The sequence below is a fragment of the Python bivittatus genome, unplaced genomic scaffold (assembly GCF_059951505.1).
Source record: "Python bivittatus isolate LINGU-HERP-01145 unplaced genomic scaffold, Pbiv_v1 ctg000850_np1212, whole genome shotgun sequence".
Classification (NCBI taxonomy): domain Eukaryota; kingdom Metazoa; phylum Chordata; class Lepidosauria; order Squamata; family Pythonidae; genus Python; species Python bivittatus.
In genome coordinates, this window is record NW_028277112.1 from 792176 (window position 1) to 807373 (window position 15198).

The window sequence follows — 15198 nt, forward strand, 5'->3', positions numbered from 1 at the left end:
TCCTTCTTCATTCACCTTTGGCAAAATTGAACTCTCCTTCATAAACTCTCCTTCATTTATTTATTGCTTAAATAATAAATAAACTTAGCTCTTGGTGACTCCAGGAACACATCCACACAGTATAATTTTCTTTGCACCAATATGAACATGGTTTGCCATTACCTCCTTTTAAGGATTTTTTCCTAACTTTCCAGTCTAGCCTAACTCTGGCGTTTCCTGAGAGTCTCCTTTCCAAGGACTAAACAATTTTGCAGGGGTGCCTGTGGGGGGTTGTGGGTTCCCAAAAGTCAAGATGGAGGACACAATCATGCAATCCACGCCCCGCCTCTTTCTACATCCGTTCCCCGCCCCTTTTTACGTGATTAAGGCAACGCCAACAAGTCGCCTTTGATTGGCAGCGACCACATAGATGGATCTTCTCCACGACGACCTATCTTTTTACGTGACTCAGATACAAAAAGGCGGAGCTTCCATCGCACGGTTCTGGCCGCCATTTTGACTTTTCTGACTCCCCTTCCTGCAGTTTTGCCCCTCCCCGGCAAGTTCCCGGGTTCAAGCACCTTCTTTGGCCTCAAAATGCGTGTATTGAAACTTGCCATCCCCACAGAAAAGTGCAGGCGGCCAGCCTGAAGCTGACCCTCTCCTGCTGTGACCCCCAGAGCGAGAAGCGGCCCAGATAAATCAAAAGCTGTTCCCTCCTGCTTCGTCACCGACCCGGGGAGGGGCGGTGACGAAGGAAAGGTGGGCAAGAGAGAGCCAGGCTTTCGCTTTGCCTGGGACCGAGCGCTTTTCGTGGCGTTCGTCTCCAGTCCCTTCGCTGCTGCCGCCGCCGCCAATACTGTACCCCCCTCCGGGCCTGGCGGACTGACACGGCCAAAGCAGCCTTCATCGTTTTCCTCTCCGCCCGCGGCCCGCCCACCTGCTCGCGCACCCTCGGAGCGTCTCCGGCAGGGACCGCGCGCGGCGGCGGCAGGAGGCCGAGGCAGGTAAATGGGCGCGGGTCTTCCGTCAGGCAGCACCGGTGGCTCAGCCCGCCGTTCCGCCAAGGGGGAGGCCTAGCCGTAGCGGCCGCGGAGACCGACGGGCGTCACCCCGCCCTCGCTGGGAGGCCGGGCGGCCGCCTGAGAACGGGAGCGTGAGAGGAAGATGCTGCTTCTCCTCGCGCGAGCGCCAAGGCCGCTTTGGAGTTGGGGCGCCCGGGTTCCCCGCCTGCCTGTTGCGGGGAAGAGCAGCGTTCTTTTCATGCCATATGATACAGCCGGGGACTGAGAGGGCGCCGCAGAGTGGGGCTGGGGACCGCTTTGGGGTTGGGCTCCTGAAAAAGAAGTCACGTCGTGGCTCCCTCCCGGAAAATCCTTTATTTTGAATGGCCGCCTTCTGAATTTTGCAAGATGCCTCGGAGCTCCTTCTCAGGTGTATTATTGGGGGGTGGGGGTATGTTTCTGTTGTAAACTGTATGAGAAAACTGCCTTAATTTCAAGCAATCAAGGTTTGTTAAAAAAAAAAAAAAGGATAATGACTTCCTTAAGTCAGTCCCTGTGATAGCAGTTTAAAGCGTCTTGGAGAGTCATTCAGTCAGCATTGTCCCAAAATAACAGTAACATGGGCAGGTTTACATTACTTCAGCCATGGCTGGGAGATGCTATAAGTCACTTATGTGGAAATGACCTGTATCCATGCAGTTACCTTGGCAGCATTAGGGAACCGGTTTGTTGAGTCCCTATATTTGGGGGCGGGGGGAGTATCCCTGCTGTAATCCAAGGATAGGCAAAAAATGGAACTAAATCTATTAATCAGTTTTGGGGTGATTTGTCACTGCTGGTTGTCCTCCACTAAATGATGCAGGGAGGGTGGACGACTGTCTCTGAAACAGCCAGTGTTCCCACCACAGTCCGCAGGCATAATACCCAAATGTTATGTTATTTTCAAGTCAAGTAACCTGAAAGAAATTGTTACAAAAATATCTTACCTATTTCCAGCAATAAAAATCCTGAAGTAATGACCTTGTGCTAGCTGCTCCCTTTCATCATTTATATTAGTAAATTTGTTAAGTGTGCTTAACAATTACTGCAGGTCTAATCAAGAATTCCTGCTTATGGCTGCAATGCTGAATCAAAATATCTGGGAGAAAATGCAGTTGAATTCATCTTCAGTAGATTATTACTTATCTGAGTTGCACAGTATCAGACCTTTGGAGTAGGCTAGGTCAGGAAACAGACATTGCAAAGATTAGGGGAATGCTTCTTTGTTGCTGTAGGTTATAATAACAGAATCTTGAAAGCCTGCTAGTTTCCCTTCGACCCGTCTTATACCAAAGAGAATCAAGGTGGAGTTATTTCTTTCTCAAGCCTTCCCCTGTCCTGTTAAGTGCTATGTTTGTGTGAAACAGCTGCTCACTATCCAGGAGTTTGTTTCTTCCTAAGAGGCAGTTTGTTGAAAATTCTACAAAACCATGTCTTACGTGAAAATTAATTTATAGTTCTCTGAGAAAGCATTTGCCCTCTTTTGGAGTTTCTGAACTTTTGCCTATCTTTGCTATTGAATATTAGCAAAATAGGTCCCACCAGTACATAAAGGGAATATAAATAAACCAATACCATCAAAGTTTGGTGCTTGCTTAATTTATTTTTTGAATAGAATCATCCAACACATGATGTACCAGTGTGAAAGAAGAATCATCCTCTTAGATTCAGTAACATTTATCTGCAATAATTGAAACCAAACATCTCCTATAATTGGTGATCAGTCTCTCATTATTGCCATACAGGAATTCTGGACTGCTTCACCTCAGTAACATTCGAGGATCTTTTAGCATGAACTGTTTATTTCAGGTCACCCCACAACATTTCTATGGACTTTGATTTGGCCATCCTAAATCACTGAATATGTTCTTCATCTTGTAGACTTGCTTGTATGTTTGGAATAATTCTCTTGCTGCCTCGCCCACTTACACTTCAGCTTCATTTAATGGACAGATGGCCTGATAATCTCCCATAGAATTCTCTGATACAAAGCAGAGCATTATTTCTTTGGTGATAACAAGTCATCCAGGTCATGAGGTAGTAAAGAGCCCCCAAACCATGACATTACCACCTTCATGCTTTACAGTTAGTATAAGGTTCTTATTATGAAATGCAGTGTTTGATTTAAGTTATTTTAGTTTTGTTCAGTCAGAAATAGTACAATCCATGTAGCCTTCAGCCTATAGATATGAGGAAGCAAACAAGTCTTCCAAACTAAAGGAAGGGCAAAATGTTCTGGACAGCCACCACATGGAATTTTGTTTTCTGGATAGTCATTCTGGTCTTGAAGGTCCAGAATTAGGCCTAATGCACCCTTATTTTTTGGAACCCTAAAATACCTCATCTAGAAACCATTGGTTAGACTGGAGGAGTATACTGATTCTATCACTTCTTTGGTGAAGGAAGATTGAAGACAGGCTTGTCAATACCAACAGGTGACCTGGATGTTGTCTGTAATAATGGCCTTCCATGTAAATAGATTCTGAATAAGTTTGTTTTCAATCATTGATCCTTATCAGGGGGCTCAGAGTGAGTCGAAGACATCACTTTTATGGATCATCAAGTCTGAAGATTTGCATAGCTTTGACAGACTTAGCACCTAATTTTACAAGGTGATCTAAATGTTTACCAATACATGGAATCTGAGTCCATCTTTAGGGTAAATTCCGTTTAAGGCAGTTATTGAATGTTAAATTATCTAATTTTGAAATTGGTTGAATTACTGTACTCTCCTTCCAACTCTGTAACTGCTATTTTCAACTTTACTTAGATATTCCAAAACTCACAAGGAAAAGGGGGAAATATTTAAATACCTTTTTATATTTTTCCAGGTCAAGTAAAGTCCTTATTTCCTGCTAATTCAGATATTCTTATGCTACCTAATAGTACTGATACCAAATTCCCCCAAGCAGGCTAGTTTATGACAGCCAGGCTAAAGATTTTTTTGATACAACTATATTATTTTGATGTTATGATACAATTATTTCATGTGCAACAGGAGACCTGGGTCTCTGATAATATATTTCTGGAGGTTTTATTATCTGTTCTGGTAATACTTTGAGAATCTCCAAGAAAGAACTACCCTAGTACAGGTCTGACAGCCACTGTTTTAACCTCACTCACTGCCAAAATAATCTTCTTAGAGAATTGCTATTCATTTGCTCCTAGCATTTATTTGAAATTCAAATTAGCAGGGTTTTTTTTTAATATTAATGAGCTATGGTTTGCCTCCCATAAAGCTTAAAGCTCTCTTAAAAGAGATGGATCAAGTACAATATTACATTTTTTCTTTGTTGATAACATTTTCTGTTTGCTCATAGTTAGAAATATTAATGCCGGAATTGGGTTCAATGACTACATAATGGAAAAGAAATTTCTGTTGTTAATAGAATGGCAGGGAATGACACTGTAGGAATGCAGAAGATCACTTGAATTTTGTAGACTTTTGGTTGTCCCGATTACCATATAGAATAATTCTAAATTGTGCAACTCCAGGTGATGATAGTGGTTATCTTTTCTAATTATTATGATTCAAGTTTTGTAGATTACTATCAAACTGTCTTTCAGCTAATCCAGACCTTTTACATTAGTGTTAAAATAGGCACTGACCAGTCATTGGTTTCCAGGTTCTGATTTCAAAAACTGGTATGTAGTTATCCCAGGTCTTCCAAGTTAACACAGTAATTAAAGAGTCCTGAAATATAAAGATGAAATGGTTAGTTGTTCAGCTGCCTTCTGTTATATTACCTTGCCAGTTGTCTTCTATTATAATTAAGGTATTCAGAAGTGAATTAGTTATTTCCAGGAAGTGCTGACTGATTCCGTCCATAGGAATTTTGTCTTGTAGTATTTAGTAGCTCAGCACAGAATGTTTTTGTTTCCCAAAAAGGGAGCTCAGAGATACTGTACTTACATCTGCTACTGTACAGAAAATCTTGGCAGTGTAGCTCTCCCACTAGCTATTTCCAACCTTAAAAGGGCCCAGTTATACCCCAGATAACATCACAGACAACTGGATTCATGATCACTCTCACTAAATGCCTCTGCATCTCTCAGGAATGATTCCAGAACCTTTGACACATGCTTTCAGGAGCTCTTTGTTCCCTAGTTCAGGCTGTCTACTAACTTTGCTTTTGCTCAGGCATGAGAAAATTACTTCAGAAATATTTTTATGGATCTGGATGGTCCTATGACTGCTTTTGATATTTGCATGATTCCATATTCACAGCTCACAATGTCTGCCGCTACAAAAGAAATATTTTAATAATCCATTGCTTAAATCCAGGAAGGCTTCCAGGATTGACTGTATCCCAGTTGAGCTTACTGAACTCAATCAACACAAGTGGACTCCATTATTAGCTGCCCTGTTCTGCTCAATAAATAACTCTGGTATTATTACTGTGGTTCCATTTTTAAAAAGAACAAAATAAATGACCCAGGAAAGGATAAAATTATTAATTTTCTGTCCATCGTGGGGAAGACTTATGCCAAACTCTTATGTAACAGGTTGAATTTGGTTTTTTGAATTTGAAGATGTACTCACTGACTCTTATGTAGCACTTATAAGAAACCACTGAACTGTAAACCTTTGTCTGGTATTCTTACAAAAAAATATATGGGGCTTTAAAGGGTACACTTTGTGGTTCTATCTGTGTTATGGCAGATACATGAGTGATTGTTATTGCCTGGTATAGCAACCGCCTCCTTCATATTTGTTGTTGCAAAATAGCTGACGGAAGCTATTCCCGTGTCTAAGGGCTGAGGCAGGGACATATTCTATCCCAGGGTTTCTCAACCAGGGTTCCATGGAACCCTAGGGTTCCGTGAGAGATCACTAAGGGTTCCCTAGAAGATCAAGATTTATTTACAAAATTATTTCAAATTCGGGCAATGCACTCTTGCAGTGATGAGCAGAGACTGAACAGAAATCTAGTTACAACTCTTTCTGAGCTCTCTGGTAGTGCATTGTAGGACTGTGTTTATTTGGTTGAATCCATTCTTAATTTTTGACTCAAGATAGGGGAAACCGTTGATAACAGGTGAATGCTATATTGCAGGAAGGGGGGAATATATTGCAGGAAGGGGCCGGTGAAATACATTTTTCAAGAAATTAATGGACTCGTCCAACTTAGTCTGTGACATCAGTTTCTCCCTCCTGCATCTTTTCCCTGTGGTTTTCCTGTAGTTTTTTTATCCTGTTATTTTAAATAAATTTTGTACATGTTTGTTCAGTCATGTCTGAGGGTCCAATGTGGCGATTTTTGAAGAAGTGTGAGAGAAGAGAGGAGGATTCTAGAACGGACAATACCTATAAGTTTAATGACAGTACTGATAATGATAATGAAGAATTTAAATCTTCTCAGGCATTTCCCTGCACTGGTACATCAATGGAGTCAAAAAAAGTCCATCTTTACAATGAAAGCTATTTATCAAAGGGTTTCACATGGACTGGTGATCCAAGTGGTCCTATTCCATTGTACCTCATCTGTAAACAACTTACAAATGCAGCAATGGCTTCAGCAAAATTAAAAATTACAAATCCCAGCCATATGACAAGTAAAAGTTCTGATTATTTTAAACAGCTATTGGAATCACAGAACAAGCTGTTAATAAAATGATAATAAAAAAGCCCAAGAAGTGAGTTATTTAGTAGCAGAACTTATTACACAGCAAAGGAAGAGTCGCACTTTGATCGAGAAAGTAATCATGCCAGCATGTAAAATAATAGTGGGGGAAATGCTAGGACCAAATGCAGTGCAAGAAATTGAAAAGGTTCCACTGTCAAACTCTACAATAAGTTGGCGTATTGATGACATGTCACATGATGCTGAAGAGGTTTTGTGTGATAAACTGAAGAACAGCTTTTCTATCCAAGTTGATGAGTCAACAGATTTCACCAATAAATGTCATGTTATGGCATTTGCAAGATTTATAAATGAGGACAGTTCTTGGAGGAACTGTTAGCATCTGTACTGATGTTGCTCCATCAATGGTTGGCTCCATGAGAGGTTTCATTTCTCTTGTAAGAAAAGAATCCTGATGTTGTCACAACACAGTGTTTTCTTCACAGAGAGATTTGGTGTCAAAAACTCTTGGAGATGAAATAAAAAAAGTTCTGGATGATGCTACAAAAATGGTTAACTTTATTAAATGAAGACCAGTTCAGTCAAGAATGTTTGAAAAACTGTGAAAACCTGGACAAAGAACACATAAGTCTCCTGTTACTCACAGAAATATGGTGGCTCAGCAGAGGAAGAGTCCTCAACAGGGTGTTTGAGCTGAAGGCAGAATTGCAAGAGTATTTTCAAGAAAATAGTATTCCACATTTTGCTGAGTGCTTTGAAGATAAAGAATGGTTGCAGAAATTAGCATACTTAGCAGACATCTTTCATCACACAAACCAGCTGAACAAATCTCTGCAAAGCACTGGAGAAAATGTTTTGACTTCAAGTGACAAGATTCTTGGATTTAAAAGAAAACTGAATGTTTGGAAAAATGTTGCAAAAGGAAATACTGAAATGTTTCCACTGCTGCTTGAGCTTCAGAGTGAGGAAGGATACAAGAAATTCTCAAATCTAATTGAAAACCACCTGGAAATACTGCAGAACAAAACTGATCAGTACTTTCCCTCCCTTTCAACGCAAATGTGTGACTGGGTGAGGGAGCCTTTCTCTGCATCTTCTGCTCAGCCTGAGAACTTCACTTTGAAGGAAGAGGAAGAACTTTGTGAGCTGCAGTCTGATCGTACACTTAAGATGAGATTCACTGATCTGCCCGTGGACAAGTTCTGGATTTCTGTGAAAAAAGAGTATCCTGCCATTCATTGGAAGGCATTGAACATTTTGCTGCAGTTTTCAACCTCTTACATGTGAGAGCAAACTTTTTCTTATTTAACAAGCATCAAAAGCAAAGATAGAAATCATCTTATTTCCGTTGAAGATGAAATCCATGTATGCTTATCTCAAGTTTGGCCCAGAATTGAGTATTTCTGCAGCAAAAAACAAGCACAGGTTTCACATTAAAGAGGTAAGCTTCATTCTTTATTTTTAGTTTAAGAACAGTGTTAATGCACATATACAGGGCTACACATAAAACAAATATAATTTGTAACTTCTGGCCTATATTTGAGCCTGAATGTGCAGGCCTGAAAAATATTTCAAGGGTTCCTCCAGGGTCAAATGGTTGAGAATGGCTGTTCTATCCTATCCCCAACTTGGTTCATCTTGTATTTGAATGATCTTGAAAGGATCTTAAAGAAGCATGATGGACATTTGCCAAAACATGCCAAGAGGAAAATTTGCATTTTGATGTATGCAGATGATGTAGTTATCCTCATTCAAGATTTGAACTTCATTATTCACTATTCAGATTTTCTTCTTATTGTAAGAGCAATTTCTAACAAATCAGTTAAACTAAATGAAAGATTTTAATCTTCAAGAATTTTACTCCAAGTTGGTTGTTACTGGATTATTAAACCATAGAAGAAGTTAAAAGTTTCCTCAATCCCTTTTGTGGTCTAGATACATAATTTGTTTCCCAAAAGTTTAAGCTCCTCAAACAACTATTCTTCAGTTCTTTGAAGGGGGATAATACACTTCTGCTGTTATATAAAATTTAATGCTAAGGTAATCTCTTAGCTCCTTTATGGAGCTGCCATTTGGATCATAGGAGTATTTTTAGATCTAAGGGATATGCAGGCTGTTTCTTTAAGTACCATTTCACATGCCCCCAGATGTGTTCCCAGTATCTTTTAGAGGTCAGAGCATTTATCTTTAGGACAATAGCCATAATTGCTCCTGGATGACTCTGGTAGCTCTAACAGGTGTATTGAACTGCCACCTGCTTTTCTTGCTCAGTTAGGCAGTTCTGATGCTTTTGTTCTTCATCTCTACCCCCACGTGAGTTTTTGGAACACGATATGATTGCAGCGTCTTAGTCATCTCAGCCACTCTAAAGCTTATGCTGTTTCAGGCTGTCATATCCATTTTGCTTGCAGCACCTATATTTTGGTGGTAATTACAAACTCACTGGCTTCTATCCCACCAGCATCAGTTGTAACCACTATGACCATGGTACCAACATCTGTCACTCTTGCAACCTTAGTGACTCAAAAGACTGTCCTTAAATTCAGAATCAGAACTCTTCTAATCTGTCTCCCATCATTTCTCTTCAATTTTTGCAAATGTATATGTTCCTGGTAAACTCTGATTTTCTTATTTATATGTGCAATAATGACTGAAATTTAAATTATTCTAATTATTGTACAACTTTTTTTTTTGGTTGTATATAACTACAGATCTGCTATGAAACACATTAGAACTAATCATGGCATACCAACAACTGGGTACATAACAGATTTCTTCAGATGTCTGCTTCTCCCATATGTACACACTGTGTTACAGAATAAACATTTATGTTCCTTTTAGAACCCATGCCACTTTATTCGATGTTTTTGCTATTATTGAAGAGAACTTAATATGTATTTAAAGAGAATTAAATAGCAGGCTTTGTTTCCTTTCTCAGTGAAAGAAAGTAAATACAGGTTTATTGCTTTTTAACAAACACACCTTTTGAGTGCTCGTCCTATGTATCCCCTACGTCAGCTCTGTATACCTTTACTCCATGGAAGGAAGCTCAGAGAAAATTGCTTCCCAGAGGGATGCACACATATGTGGAAAGTTTTCTGCCATTCTTGTAGCCCCCATAATCTAGTTGCTGCCCAAAAGAATCAGAAACTATTCCGGGTTCAGGTTGCTGGCTCCCTCAGAGATCTCCCAAGCAAGATTTCCCTCGTATGCAATATTTTTAAACACAGCCTGCAGCTAAATCTTCAACAAGCAAAAAGGGGCTGTATGGGCTGATTCCCCCCCCCCCAATCTCCTGGAACACCCAAAAAGAAAAATATTTAACCTCCAGTTTTGAAATACAAGAACAATTTAATTGTACTACAAGAAGTAGAAAACCAACACTCAGACAGTACCATACAGATGTCGTAATAATTTTAAATAATTGAACTTAATGGAATGAATCTCCTTATGTCATGCAGAGAATCTTGCTCAGACCTAGCAGTTCATGTACAACTGACTGAACTGTCTCTTTAAAACTATATAATACTGTATTTCTAATGTACAGAGGTGTAACAAATAACTTCTCCCTCTCTGTTGCAAAATGCCAACAGCAATAGCTGTCTCTAGAGCTTTTTCTCTTTCTCTCAATTTCTCTTCTGGGCTGCGTCATCTCTCCTTCTGGATTGGGGCCCCTCCTTCCTGGCCTTTATGAACCCAGTCCACTTCTCCCACCTCTTTAATCCTTGATCCTCCTCCACCTAACCACTGGGCAACTTCCTTGCTGGTGAAACTTGTCAGCATTTCTGTCTCTACATTGGCTCAGTTGCCAGGTTAAACTTCTGAACCTTTGCACCCTCCAAACTGCCCCACTTCCCTTGCTAAGTAGGCAAAGTGCTTTACAGAGAAAAGACTCATACAGTCTCACTTTTCACTCTTGCTTGCTCATCGGTGGTTTTGTTTCTCTTGCCTTAAGCTTTGTCTCTTATTCCATATCTGCTTATGCTGCCCTTTTTTAGACTAAGCTTCTCCCTCCCTTCCTTCCTTCCTTCCTTCCTTCCTTCCTTCCTTCCTTCCTTCCTTCCTTCCTTCCTTCCTTCCTTCCTTCCTTCCTTCCTTCCTTCCTTCCTTCCTTCGCCATTGTTCTGGTTAAATTTCTGCTCTTCTTATTTCTCCAACCCATCTGAATTGCATTTGTGTGTCTTGCACTCACAGCTCCACAGATTTTTATATACTTCCTAAATCTGAGTTTCATTTCTTGCTTCTCTACTCTTTGGAACAGACCCCTTCCTTGTAGGAAGTCTCCTAATTCTGACTTCCTTCAGTGATGCCAAGCTATCTAAGAAGAAACTTCTTATCACTTTCCTTAATCTTCACTTCTATTTACTCCAGCTTCTGCATGGATCCTATTTCCTCTGCTTCTGTCCTTTTCCAGTTATAGACTTTTACAGCCCGAACCCTAGCCTCCAAGGTAACTTCCTTTCTTACTCCTACCAATTTGCACCACATTTTAATCCTTTTACATATTTCTCAATTCTACTGCAACTAGCTAGGTTGCACACATATCATCACCATCACAACATCCTTCAACCTGACAACATCAAGCACATTGAAGTCAAGAAGAAGGTTAGCAATGAATACATCATAAGAGTGAAGAAGATCTTAAAGTCCAAACTCAGTTGAGGAAATAACATCAAGGCAATTAACACCTGGGTAATTCTAGTCATTAGATGCACAGCTGGAATAGTGGACTGGACTCAAGCAGAACTAGAAGCCCTGGATAGGAAGACCAGAAGAATAATGACAATGAATCAAGCCCTTCAGCCATGCAGCGATGTTGACAGACTCTACTTACCGAGGAGCATAGGTGGGCGTGGAATGTTGCAAGTACACCAGACAGTTGAAAAAGAAAAAAGGTAATTAGAAGAATATCTAAACGACAGTGAAGAAGATGCACTGAAGCTAGTACACCATGAAGGCTTACTGAACACTGAAGAGACCAAACTGGCCTAGAAAAAACAAATGAAGAATAGAAGAGACATGGCAAGGCAAAGTATTACATAGCCAGTACACAAAAAAACTAGCAGACGAAGCAGATAACAAGACCTGGCAATGGCTAAGAGCAGGAAGCTGAAGAAAGAGACAGAGGGGCTAATTATGGCTGCACAAGACAAGCATAAGAACAAATCCTATTTAAGAACAAATGCATACAGTGCTAGAATCAAGAAGGCAGCAATAGACAGAAAATGCTGCCTCTGCAAAAAAGCTGAAGAAACAGTGGACCACCTAGTTAGCTGCTGCAAGAAGATTGCAGAGACTGACTATAAACAATGACATGACAAAGTAGCAGCAACGGTACATTGGAATATCTGCAAGAAAGACCATTTGCCTGCAAGCAAAGAACTGTTGGGACCACAAAACAGACAAAGTAAGAGAAAATGATGAAGCTGAAGTGCTCTGGGACTTTAGAATTCAAACAGACAAACACCTGCCACATAACACCCCAGACGTAATAATTATTGATAAGAAAGACAAAAAAGTCTGGATCATGGACATTACAATACGTGGAGACAGCAGAATAGAAGAGAAAGAACTGGAAAAAATCACAAAATATAAAGACCTGTAAATAAAACTAGAACGACTGTGGCAAAAGAAAGCAAAGATAGTACCAATAGTGCCTTGGGTGCAATTCCAAAACATCTGGAGTACCACTTGAACACCATTGGCATTGACAAAATCACCATCAGTCAATTGCAAAAGACAGCTTTACTTGAAACAGCTTACATCCTGCAACGATACCCTTAATATTATTAAACCACAACATCTGCCTGTCCCAAGTCCTTGAGAAGAACTTGATAGGTGGACAAAAATGCCAAATCCAATCTAAACGTCTGGCTGAATATGCAACCAACCATAATAATAATGATTTATTAAATTTATATGCTTCCTAACTCTCAGTATCTCTGGGTGGTTTACAGTTGTTAAAGCATTAAAAAACAAAGAATATAAAAAAGTGTCTAAATATGGATTCAAATATGAATCCCACTAGTCAGTATATATCTTGCACATGTCAGAGTGCTTCAGGGAAAGGCAGATTTGGCTAGGATAACCTGCAGAGCATATTCACTGTGAAACAAGTGGAACAAGAAACTGCCTCTTTTGTAAACCTACAAAAGATAAGTGTTTTCCCACTGTCAAAGTAGTGGGAAGAAACACCAAGAAATATTTTAATATTTCTATTCGCATTTCAGTATTGAAAGGTAACTGAAGGAAATCTCTCTTGATGTTCACTCCTATGCACATAGCAGAGAACTGTTTGTAGAGGAAGGTTGATAGCAACAACACTCAGTTTCCTAGCAAAGCATCGTTATGCTTGTAGACATATTTTAAATAGCAACTGTCCTAAATAGTTTTCAAGCATCATCCATTCTTGCTGAAACATTTTTTGCCTTTACTTGCTGTATCAAATTTTGTCCTCTTATATTGCTACTTTGTTTAGTACTGTTTCCTACTGCATGTTGGCAACATCAATCCTGCTTGCTCTTTTGATGTTACTATCCAAAACAAGGATATTGTATTTTTGCCAAATTATTTACATAGGTTTTTCAGCCGAGATATTCATCTGCCAGCACTGCATTTATCTTGAATTTCCTTTGTATAATTAATTTAAGTAGTTGATAGTTCTCATTTTATATTATGAGTCCTAAATTTTCAGTTTTGTTTTCTTGATTGTATTCACAATTTTCCTATCTTTACCCAATCTTTGGGGGACCATCTTATTTTGTATACATTCAACCCAGTGTTTTTTATTTTGCAGATCTATTTTTCCACATAACCCTCTGGTGCATTCTGTTATATTTTTCCTTATTTATGTTTTTCATTTTACAACATTCTTCTATAAGCTCTAAAACTTAATTTGCTATCCATTTTTCCTTTATCTTTTTCTTACCTGAGCTTTTTCTTAATAATTGATGTCAACAATTCACTGTAGTTTGATCCTAACAATTCTAATATTTTACTTTTTCCTTTTGATGGTTTTCAAACTTATTCTCATTTTTGCCACCACTGGATTATGATTAGTAACTATATAAGAACCTGGGTATGTTTTTATACTCAACAAGAATTTTATTTCTGACTCTTGTGTTCTTTTATATTTGCAGGTGATACCCAAGTTTGTAGTTTTTTATATGGTAATTTATTGAAGATATAGGTGATTACATATTGTTCTTCTCAAACTTTTGCACACATGCCCATCGGCACCAAGTAGATATGTTACAATCTAATTCATCTCCATTCTTCAGTAGTCTTCCCAATCCACTCAAGAATGCTTCAATGGTCTTGTCCCAGACTACTTTGGAACAGACATACCTTCAGGAGTGAAAGCTGTCCAAAATCCATCCTGATTTGCCAGCTACCATCTTCTTCCTTCTCCAAACTCCAATAATTCTCACAATAAGTCAAAGTAACTCTCAATGCACAACTCTCTCTTCAGTCCTCTCCCTTTCCCCTGACCCTCTGCCTCCAAAAAAGTGTTTGTGTAACTGCTTGCTTCCTTAGTTCAACCCTTTCCCCAGGCAAGTTTCCCAGCCTGCACCTAATGGAGTACAAGAATGGTATGCTGAGGAATAGGAGACCACGTGATAGAATGGCAGACAGTGTTCTGCATTTTCTATTCTATCACATCCAGTTTATAGAGTAACTAGGCAGGATACCTAACTTGTGTATTACTGAAGTGAGATTAAGAATACAGATATCTGATCTGACTATAAAAATATAAAATATCAGCATTGTGATTCTATTAATGTTTCCTAAATTTCCAAATATCCAGGGAAGAGGTTCCAAATTAAATAGAAAGGAAGAAAAAGGGCATTCTTGACATGAATGTCAACATAGATTTAACAAAGGAAAGAGCACTCGTTTAACGACCACCCATGATTTAAGGGATGTCATCTCAGTCCAAAATATAAATGTTTGGAAAAACTCAAAAGAAGTCAAACACATTTCAAAAGGTTATAAAAACTTTTGCATCAACTGAAGAAATTATTTTTTAAAGTTTTCTTATTACTATTTACTACTACTAGTTTCTTTACATTATTGTGCATTACAAACAATAGCTTCTGATTAAATTTTCCATATATTCCAGTGGTTATTCACAGTGGGCAGTTAACAACTTCCATGACCACCTTTGTAAAAATGAATTTACAGTGGAACCTCGGTTTACGAACTTAATTCGTTCCGTGACTCTGGTCGCGACCCGAATTGGTCGCAACCCGAAGCAAATTTTCCCATAAGGTTCAATGTAATTACCGTTAATCCGTTCTGGCGTGAAGGACAGGGAGGCGGCTGTTGCTTGGAGGGAGAGTCCCCCTCCCTATGACACGTGTCAGGGGCGGAAAATGGCCGCGGGCCACGTGTCAGGGGCGGAAAAATGGCCGCGGACCATGTGTCGGGCGGAAAAATGGCCGCAGACCACGTGTCAGGGGCAGAAAAATGGCTGTGGACCACATGTCAGGGGTGGGAAAATGGCTGCGGACCGTGTCACGGGAGGGAAAATGGCCGCGGACCGTGTCACGGGAGGGAAAATGGCTGCAGATTCTGTTCGTGACCTGAGG

The 15198-nt window shown here is 39.7% G+C and overlaps 1 protein-coding gene across 1 annotated transcript in view; it reads left to right on the top strand.

The window, feature by feature from the left end:
- The first annotated feature begins 571 nt into the window (after positions 1–571).
- RNF180 (ring finger protein 180) overlaps positions 572–15198 on the top strand; it is a 77490-nt gene continuing 62863 nt past the window's right edge. The window contains 1 exon segment of the mRNA XM_088129989.1: positions 572–986. The gene's annotated coding sequence lies outside the window, so the exon portion shown is untranslated.